Raw genomic sequence first — 10156 nt, 5'->3', positions numbered from 1 at the left:
ATCCTTCAGTCCTTGACTATCCATACTATGACATTGCTCTGAGCTGGGTGGTAGCCACACGTGTCTCCTTGTGCATGGGGATAGCTTCCCACAGAGCTGGTGGAAAGTGGCTGCTCCTTCTGTAGCTGCTCTTATGCCAATAACCATGCCAATGACTCGTGTAGGAAGGGCTTGGGGCTTTCTCGTGGCTGTGTGTATGGCCATGGGAGTGACAGCGACCTTCTCTGCCTTGTCATCATCCTTTGTGTGGCTGTAGGGATGGCTGTGACCTTCTCCTTCCTCGTAGCCATGGCTGTGGACCTCACAGTGGCAGTGACCTTCTTTCTTATGAGGGTAGCATCCTTTTTGCTTCACACATACAGAACAGCTGAAGCAAAAAGGGAAAGTATTAGAGTGGAGAGTATCCTATAACTTCCACTAATCCTCTAGCTGCTTAGAGTAAGCCCTTCCTGCCTTAATGACTTAAATGCCCGAGGCAGTTTAAAGAACAAAAAGCTTTTCCTAATGCCAGGGTGGGTGACTCTCCCACCGAAGGCTGACACTTCTCTGAACCCAGCAGGAGGGAGTTTTGAGGACAGCCTGCGGGCAGTGCTGCTTGCCCAGCATGGTGCTCTCTTCTGGGCAGGGCCACAGGGGAAAAGCCTGCTGTTCTGAGCCTTAGCCACAGAAATGTCACTTGCCTGGTAGGACCAGATCCACTGCAAGGAGCAGCTCCAGAGCAGCTTGTATTGGTGTGGCCCAGCAGGAAAGACTGAAACCTGGTATCTGCTGAAAAGATTAGCTAGCATTAATGTGGTGACAAGGACATAGGTGATATTTCCTTTTCATTTTTCCCGATGCTAAATAAAAATTCTTGCAACAGTAATGATATTAATAGAGCCATGGGAGCCGCAAGGATGGTGGGAATCAGCTGGATTCCAAACATCCCACTGTTTCTGACAGACAGGCATATCTTACAGCTTTAGTTTGGCTCAGCCCGAGGTGCGAACTCCTTGTCTGGTAAGTGGGGGTGAACACGCTTCCTCACTCCCACAGCTTGGCAGGTTTCCTGTGTACTGCTGCAAGGTATTCAACACATGGACTAATTATTTTTCATTGCCCTTAGCCAGGGGCTACAGCAAGGCTTGTGCTCCCAGCTGGCTGCAAAGCACTGCCCCAGACAGCAGCAGTGTTGCCCACATCCCTCCTGGGGCTGCTGCAGCTGCACTGCCAGGGCTGGGGGGACCGGCTGTGGTGGCCAAATCCAGGAATCCAGGAGTCCCTTACTTCAAACCTGCTTGGCTCCTCCCCTGCAGTGCAGCAGAGGAGGAGCTGCCTCTCCCATCAGCTGGAAGCTGATGCTCTCCTTAATGTGTTGTGTCATTTGGAATATTGCCACTCTGTGACCTCCCTGTGCTTGGCCAGCTTGAGACTGGTGGAGCAGATCTCAGTGTCATTCTAGGGGAGGCATGTGCTGATCCCAAGATTTCCTCTCCTTACAGAAACAACCTAAGGGTGAGCAGGAAGGACACATAAATGGGGTTCCCAAACTATTTTAGGAACCAGGAACATAAATGCTTCCCACAAGACAATTCCATCAAGATATGAACATCCTTCACCCAGCGGAACTCTTTCTTTCACAGTGCCTGGCAAACCACGATGGGTAAATCAGCAGGATGGAGGCCAAGTGGTCTGGAGCAATCTCTTTGGATTGGGATGCATCCCTGCCTCTTTTTCTGCAGGCAACGCTACTCTGAATCTCAGGGAAACCATGCTCAAAGCTGACAGCTTGAAGTGGTGACACCACCATGGTGTTTTGCACAGTGCAAAAACACTCATGTCATGAGTTTCATGGACACCCAAGCCCTTGAAGTCATCGTGACCAAAGCAAGGCTGGGGATCATTGCGCAGCTGCCTCGGATTGCAGCAGACTGCTGGTTTCCAGGCAATGTGCAATGGCTCATGGATCTGCAGCCAGCTTATGAACCCTGGTTTGTCACTGCTCACTGGAGCAATGAAATAGCCAGGGTATTTCTGCTGCTTGAAGCCAGTGACAGTGTGCCAGACACCTCCCGTGCTGGAAGATCTCCATGGGTACAGCAGCAGTTCTGGCTGTTCCTGCTGCATAAACCTCCCATTGTCTCAGCCACTGAAATTGCTTCCTTAGCCAGAGAACAGCTCTCTGGCGGGGGCAGCACTGCATTAGCCAACTGAGCCCCAGTCATTTCACTGTGCAGAGCTTATTTTACAGGTGAATGTACCTGCCCACCTCCTGACACTTCAGGAGGGATTAATTTAGAGATATAAAGTACTTTAGTCATGGTTTCAGTGCCAGGACCTGAGACAGAGCTGTTTGACTTAACGTTTACATTTTACACCAAAGCCATTGGTGCTGGGTACCTGAAGAGAAAGGCCTGGACGGATGCTGGGTCTCCTCTACACAGCCAATGGATTTGCTGCTGTCCCAGCAGCACAGCACAAGCACTGTCATTGTGCACAGAAGGACGTGTCTCTGCAGGTGTTTGCACTCCACAGAGCCCACCTTTTTCCTCCTTGCTACTGGTCCGTTATGGCCTTTTCCTTGTTTGTAGGTGCAACAAAATTTTGAGTTCTTAGGAGTATAACTACCTAAAAGAATAAGATTTAGTGCCTATTTGTTCAGTGCTGTTTGTGACCACTCTGTACTGGGATGGGCTTGGAGGAACCATCACTGTCCAAAATCTGTGCAGTTGTCTGTGTTGATAAGAAGCATCTTCCCCAGTATACACCATTTTAAGGCATGAGGTTGAAAAGGGCTCAGGAATTAGGTTCCCAGGTCGTTTTTGGTTGTCAGTCATCATTTTTGCCCAGGGTGTGTGCTGGAGCATGGCCCACATGCTGCACACAGAGGAGAGATCCATGCAGGGCCCTTCTCTCTTTCTCAGGCTTCTGCAAGGCTCCTGCAGTGCTGGAAAGCTCTGAATAGTTGTTGACCCAGTACCAGGGCTGAGAAGGTTGCAGGCATATGGCAGTTTTGTTTCTGGGCACTGGTACATTGCAAACTGAAGCAAATAAGAGATGTGCTGAATTTGCAGTGTGTTTGAAGGGGCAGGAGGCCCATGGAGACCCAAGACCACTTTGTCTTGGCAGGGGAAGTCTCACTGTGGCAAAATTGTCCCATTTTTCCTGGTGCTGTGTGCTGGGAGTGCAGCCACATTCGCTCTGAAGCCGCCCATATGTTCACACCATTTCCAAGCGTGACTGACAGTGAGCCAGTTCCCTCCAAGCATCCTGAGATATCCTAGACTAATTCATCCTTTGTACATAAATATTCTTCCTGTGACATTTGGGACATAAATTCTCAGCCTGGGGAAGGCCAGAGAAGGCACTGGGGTATGTGACACACCTTGACTAACTGCCTGTTACAATACCTTCACAGCCTAAACAAGGTCCCAGTGGCACCAGTGCTAGCGTGTCAGAGTGGAAAGCTTACACTTCTCATATTTGTTGAAATGTCTCTGCTTTTTTTTTTGGTTAGTAACTGCACTTCAGAAATGCTCCAAGTATTTCATCTGTTGCTTCCAGAAAAAGGCATCTTTAAATGTTTGTTCCAAACCTTTCTTATCAAAAGGTTTCAATAACAACAGGGCAAAGGAAGAGTGTTTTTAATCAATTCCTTCTGAAAGTACCAAAGGGAACAAAATATTCCAGGGAGAAAGGAAATGGAACTTTTCCTTTTTACAAACCCAGTTCTGAACCCTAATTGTATTGTAGCCCACCCTAATCCCATGTGTTTGGACTGCACAGTGTCTCTAGGCCTGGGCAACCCCTCAGCCTTTTCTGTAGAGATCAAGTCAGAAGGGCCAACAAAATATCCACATTCCCAAAGGAGAATCACCTGGCTCAGGATCTCACTCAGGGACCCAAAATGGTTGCCCAGAGAAAGGTATCGCCCTCTTGAATTATGATTTCCATCCTGTTGGAGCAGGGATTATTTGCACTTTCAGAAGTTTTCTGCCACTTGAGTGAAGCTCTCAGCAGCCAGGCACAGCCCAGCAAGTCTGCAAGTGCTTCAAGTGATGCCTAAGATTTTAAGCTTTTTATATTTTTAATATATTTGTAGCTTTGTAGATTGCTAAAGCATGGCTGTAGCTTCTAGTAGTTTTCCTCACTTTCTTCCCTACATTTAGGAACAATAGGCTAACTTTATAAACCTAAATATTGTGTAGTCTTATTTCAAGAAGAGAACAAACTACAAGGACATTCTGTTTTCCAACCAGAATCTGGACCAGACAAAAGTGGGGCAAAAGAAAGCTCTGGACTGCTTCCAGTGGACACCCCAGGAATTATTACCTAATCAACTAACCTTTTAAGTAGACAGTATATGATAAGTATACTAATTGACTAACCTTATAAAAACTGTACAATTACTATACCATGTGTGATTTTTGCCATATAGTGTACTTGCAAGCTTTCAAGTAAAGGTTTGCTTTTATATTCACTCTAACATTATTGGAAAGATCTATTCTATTTTCCAGGCACCTCCACCCCTTCCCTTCACACAGGTACTAATTATTGTTGAACTAGTCCTTTAATATTTAATTGCCACCTCGACTCCCCTTTTCATCTCCTCCCTTCCCAGGCACCTCTGAGCCTCGTGCAGGCTGGTCCTTCCTGTGTTTGTGCTCCCAATCAGCTGCACACCTTGACCCTCTGCACAAGCAAAGCCAGTCTTCCTGCTGAGCCCAGTCAGAATCCATGCAGCATCCGTGTGAAGTGGCGCCGCTGGAGCCCAGGGAGATTCTTCAGTCCAGCTCAAACCCTGGAGCCAAGGTTGGTCTCTGGAGCTTGCTTTTGAGTTCTGCTGGCAAAGGGAAATGAGATGGTTTGTTAGGCTCTAATGGAGTTTGGCTGGGATGAGAGGCCTCGAATTTGCCACTTTTTTCTTCATGCATCAGACTCAAAGTGGGTCACTATAATTCATGTAGCCCCAAAGCAGCCATAGATAGAATAATTGTGAGATTTGGAGTTCACAAAGGGCATGTGACCACGTCAAGAGCAAGCTGGTTCCTGGCTGCTCATTTGCAGCTTGTGAGCCTAGGCCGCTGGGCTGTCCGTGTCCTCCTGGATCTGGGCTGAAGCCATGGGCTGGAATGGGGAACCTCCCTGGGCCCCTGCTGATGACAGGGCAAACAAGTTGCTGTCTGCAGCATTCCATGCTTTCCCCAAGGACTACATTTCCATAAAAGATGAAAAAACCTGCCTGACTGGCTGTCCCGGCCACTTTCCACATCCTCACACCCTCCCAAGGCTGGGTCCTGTGTCCTACATCTGAAGGCTGGGTAGTGAACAAGGTCAGCAAACCTGTATTTGTCCCTGCTAAGTGTGTCTGCCAGTGAGAAAAACTAAGTGGACAGACTAATTTTTCATTTGCTCAGCCTATGACCACTTCAGAGGTCTTATACTGGAATGACAAGTTTTCAGGAACAGAAAATATTGGGAGAGCTGACAAGATCATGGGTTTTTCACGGTGGCATTAAACACAGGTATGCACAGAACTCACCCACAGGACTTGAGGCAGGACTCTGCAGGCTGCAATGATGCACAGGGAAGGGGAAAAGAGGGGATGTCTTGTTCCAAATGGGAAGAGGGCTGCTCTGCACATCCTGAGATGTTTCTGTGCTGTGCCGTGATTGGTATGCCTGTGGAAGTACCAACAGGCAGCTATGATCCTTACTGCTTTTAAGCAGGACCAAGCTGCCATTACATCCTTTAACTGTCTTTGGTAGTTTTAATTTTGATTCAAAACAAATGTCTCAGCAGCTCTTTGATCCCCATGAGTCTCTCCAGCTAAAGCCCATTTAAGGTTCCTGCCTTCTTCCCAGTCTAGGAAATATGCTGACCTTTCTCCTGGCTGGAAGAAACACCTCAACCCCTTTTTAATCCTGCAGTGCAGCTGCTTGAAGGACCAGAGCTGGGGGAGGCAACGGAGGCAAGAGGAATTGCCTTATTGTGTGTTTGGTAGGAAGTATGCCTCCAGGCCTCCCGGAACTCTTCTTTGATACACTGTGTTCCCATCCCTGCCTCTCTCCAAGGCCTGGAGAAGGATTGCTAGTTCAGCTCAGGAGCCTCGGGCAGCACATCGCTGCACACAGCCGTGCCTTGAGACTCGGACCTGTGCCTTATCTGCAGTCCTGACACATAATACAGAAACAGCCTCCCACAGCATCCAGACTTCAGCTCCTTCAGTGGGCTTTTGGCAGCTGCCTCCCAGATCCTCCCAGCAGTTCCCGAGTGCCATCTGTTGACTCGATAGCGGTCATGCAAAAAATGGAGAGGAGCCAGGATAAGGCTGGGTGAAGTGCACTTGGGAAAAGTGGCAGCATGGGACTGAGTGGCTCTGGAGGAGTTTCACAGAGAGCAAAGGGAAAAGGAGAGAGGATTTCAAGCTGAAGTAGTTCCTGCTGGTGGAAGGGCTGATGAAGGGATGCCAGGAATACTTCTCAGGGCAGGCAAGTTTGCATTTTTTGAAGAATCAGATTCTTTCCTTCAGTCTTTGTGTAAGGCAGAGAGACAGAGTCTTACCAATAAAATATGGGGCAAAACTTTGTGCCAGATGCTGAGTGCTGTCCTGGAGCAGGGAGATGGCAGACTCCTGTCAGGGATGGTTCTTTGTGCCAAAATGAAAGGCCTTGCAGCACACAATTAGAGAAAGGGACTATTTCACTGTCACAAGCACAAAATGGAGAGGTCATTGCCCTGCTTTCCTTCCTTGGCCCCAGAAAAATCTCCAGCAAACTTTGGCCCAAGTGGAGAGTGAGGGCTCCAAGTAGGCAGCTGGAGGCTGTGCTTAAGGACAGTCAGCTGAGCCCCTGTGCAACGCAGCCACAGCAGGGCAATGCAGAAAAGCCCCTTTATATCCTTTTGATTCCTCCAGCTTCCAGGCTTTCCTGAAGGAAGCTGCTGTCCTCCCCAGCGACTTCTTCAGGGGCAGCCTAAGATTAGCAAGAGCTGACAGATCCATGAAGCAGAAACCACAGAGCCAGCCTGGGTACACTTCATGTGCCCATTGTGCTGAGCAGTTTCAGAGATGGCACCAGCCAGAGCACAAGAGAGCCCAGAATTAAACCATCCCAGCAGGTCTTCTGGGATTTGAAAGAATAAAGAGATTAACTCTAGGTGTGGTGTACAAATTGCTGAGTGAGCAATGAGGCTGGTTTCTCCAGATGTCCTTCCTGTTGCACATGGATGCAGGATACACTTGCTGTCTGAAGGACTCTGTCAAGCTGCTGCATGTGGGAAGCGCTGCCACCAACGGCTGGAGAGAGCAGGATTGGTGTCCTGCAGCCACCCAGGTGGGAGTGTTGGTGTGAACAGGATTCAGTGTGTCCTGAAGTCCTGCAGGGCTCCCAAAATGTCATGCATCCAGCACACTCCTCTCACTAGAGCAGGAGAATAGGAACCTTCTCTGGCTCCTCTCCTTCCCAAAAGCAAACCAATAGGAATCCCTGGTGCCTGGATGATGGTCCAGAAGGATTGCCCGTAGCTTGATGTAGGCACAGACCTCATTGGAAGGCAGTGCCAGTTTTGGGATTGACACTGCACTTTAGAGAAAATCAGGGCTTTTGACAGCTTTTTACTGGGGACAGCTGTGGTGTTACTGCAGCCCCTTCTGACCACAGTGCTGGGAATAATTAAATGTACATGCATATTCATATCCCATAAATCTTGGCACATTCATAGGATTCTGTTTTCTCCTCTGACTGTCCCAAGGACACCAGCAGGTCCCCAAACCAGCCTGTTTTGCCTCACTGCTGCAGCTGCAGAAGCTGCTTCCTTGACTGGGCCCTTTTGCCCATGGGTTTCTGTGTCTGCAGTGTTCACTGAGGATTCCCATTGATCTTGGATGATGATGCAGAAGTAGGTGCCTGTCATTTATACCACTCAGACATGGTAAAGGACAGCTGAGACATGTCAGCTCTTTGTATTGAGGTCAGGAGCAGCTGAGACTGCCCTGGAGGGAAATGCAGCTCTCCAGCGACATCAGCAAAGGCAAAGGTATTTTAGGGATCTTCACCCCTGGTTCATGGCACTGCTCATTGCTGGAAGAGCTTTGTCACACGGCCAGAATGGCAGGAACATAGGATGCCATGGCTGTGAGGTCTGGGGAAGTCTGGAGAAACTCCTTGTGAGCAGTTGGCTTAAGCCTTGATAATTTGAGCATGACATGGGCAGCACAACGGACCCAGCTGCATGTGGTGTTCACCCAGCACTGCACACAGAACCTGGCCTTGAAGATTGGGGTAATGGTTTCTGTTTTAACCTGAACCTCAGCATCAACATAACCTGCAGTGTCCTTGAGGCAAGAGACATGACCACCTCACAAAGAGGATAATGCACAGGATAATGCACTGGGGTCCCTCACCCCAAAAGGCCACACAAGGACTTGCACTTCCTTCAGGGTGGCCTTTCAGTGGCTGTCACTGTGTTTTCTTCCCTTTCCTGGCTGCCAGCAGGCAGAGGGAGCAAATAAACCATACTGCACTGCAGGAGGGGTGCTGGGGGGACACATTTTTGGTGCTGGGGTTCACATCCCTGGCCAGGGCAAGTTGTGATGGCTGGTCAGGACAAGGTGCCTCCCAGGAGGCAGATAAAACAGAAACGCAGGCAGTGCTGGATGGTGCCTATGCTGATGAGGGCTTCAGTGTTCCCATGAACACTGACTCCCTGACTCAACCCAGTCCTGGGTGACCTTGTCCCTGTGGCCTCCAGCCCAGCTAAAAATGGGCTATCACTCTGCCCTCAAAAGAGAGTGTGCCAGCTTGGAAAACCAAGGCAGTACTGTCCCACAGTTCCCCTCCGTTCCCAGGTCAAGGTAAAGCTCCACATGACTCTGCATCTCCTGCACAGCTGTGTCCACTACAAACGTCTTGACGAGCACTTGGGCTCCAGCAAAGCTCTTTTTCCCGATTTTCTGCCCAAGGCTGAGTCTTCATTTCCTTCATCAAGCCTGAATCCAGAAACACTGCCTTGGAAATAGTTTCAATTTCCTTTCATCATTGAGTACCTACTAATTAATATAGGTCAGTCTGTCCCTCCAAGAGCTTTTACTAAGCTGTGCTTCCAGCTCCTTAGTGCCTTAGCTGTGATGTCCAAGTCGTGTGCAAAGAAGGGACCAAATTCTGAATTCTGCAAAGTCTTTGGCAGATTTCCCTTCAACTACTCCAGGTTTCAGGTCGGTTTTCTCGGATTTTGTGAGAGTTGAACTGCTTAAAGGTTTAGAGTGGACAGTGGGCAGCAGTGGACCAGCTTGTTTTTTTTAACATATGAACATAGAAGGGCCCACATTAATGGGGGGCTGTGCATCAATCCTTGGGCAACAAAACATTCCCTGGTGTACTTCCATCTCCTGTTTGCCTCACACTCGATCTGTATCCCTCAGGGTGGAGGGAGAGGTTAGCCAATCTGTGCTGAGGGAGAATGTAGCACATGGCCAGGACACATGGCTGAGGTTTGTTCAGCCTGGAGGAGACTCGTTGGGGTCTGCAGCTTCCTCACAAGGGGCAGTAGGGGGGCAGCTCCGATCTCTGATCTCTGATCTCTGTGACCAGGAGCAGGAGCTGAGGGAACAGCTGGAGCTGTGTCATGGGAGGGTTAGGCTAGATACCAGGAAAAGTTTCTTACTCCCAGAGGGTGGTCAGGCACTGAGCAAGCTCCCCAGGGAGTGGGCACAGCCCCAAAGCTGCCAGAACTCCAGAAGGGTTTGAACAATGCTCTCAAACACAGGGTGGGATTGTTGTGGTGTCTGGGCAGAGGCAGGAGTTGGGCTGGATGATGCTGTGGGTTCCTTCCAACTCAGGATATCCTATGGTGAGGTAAGGGTTCATGTGGTGACTCAAGATGCAGCAGCTGAATGCTGTTCCCTCAAAGCCCCGTTGCTACTTGTGACTCTCCTGAGGCTTGTTTTGGCAGCTTTCAGACAGGGACTTATAGGAGTCCTCTGCTTTGGCTGTGTGCTTCCTGCTAGTCCTGCTGCCAGCTGGTGATGCCCACCCCACAGCACTCTTCTGTTCCTTCCTGAAAGAAAGGCCCACTTTAACAGTGGGGAAATCATTCCCAGAGAATACTGAAATTAAACAGAAAAAGGCAAATCTGCCCCATGGTTTCCCATGCAGGCTCGTGCACACACTCACACTCA

Source organism: Molothrus ater, chromosome 6 (assembly GCF_012460135.2).
Source record: "Molothrus ater isolate BHLD 08-10-18 breed brown headed cowbird chromosome 6, BPBGC_Mater_1.1, whole genome shotgun sequence".
NCBI classification, from domain to species: Eukaryota; Metazoa; Chordata; class Aves; order Passeriformes; family Icteridae; genus Molothrus; species Molothrus ater.
Note: the sequence above shows the minus strand (reverse complement) of the source record.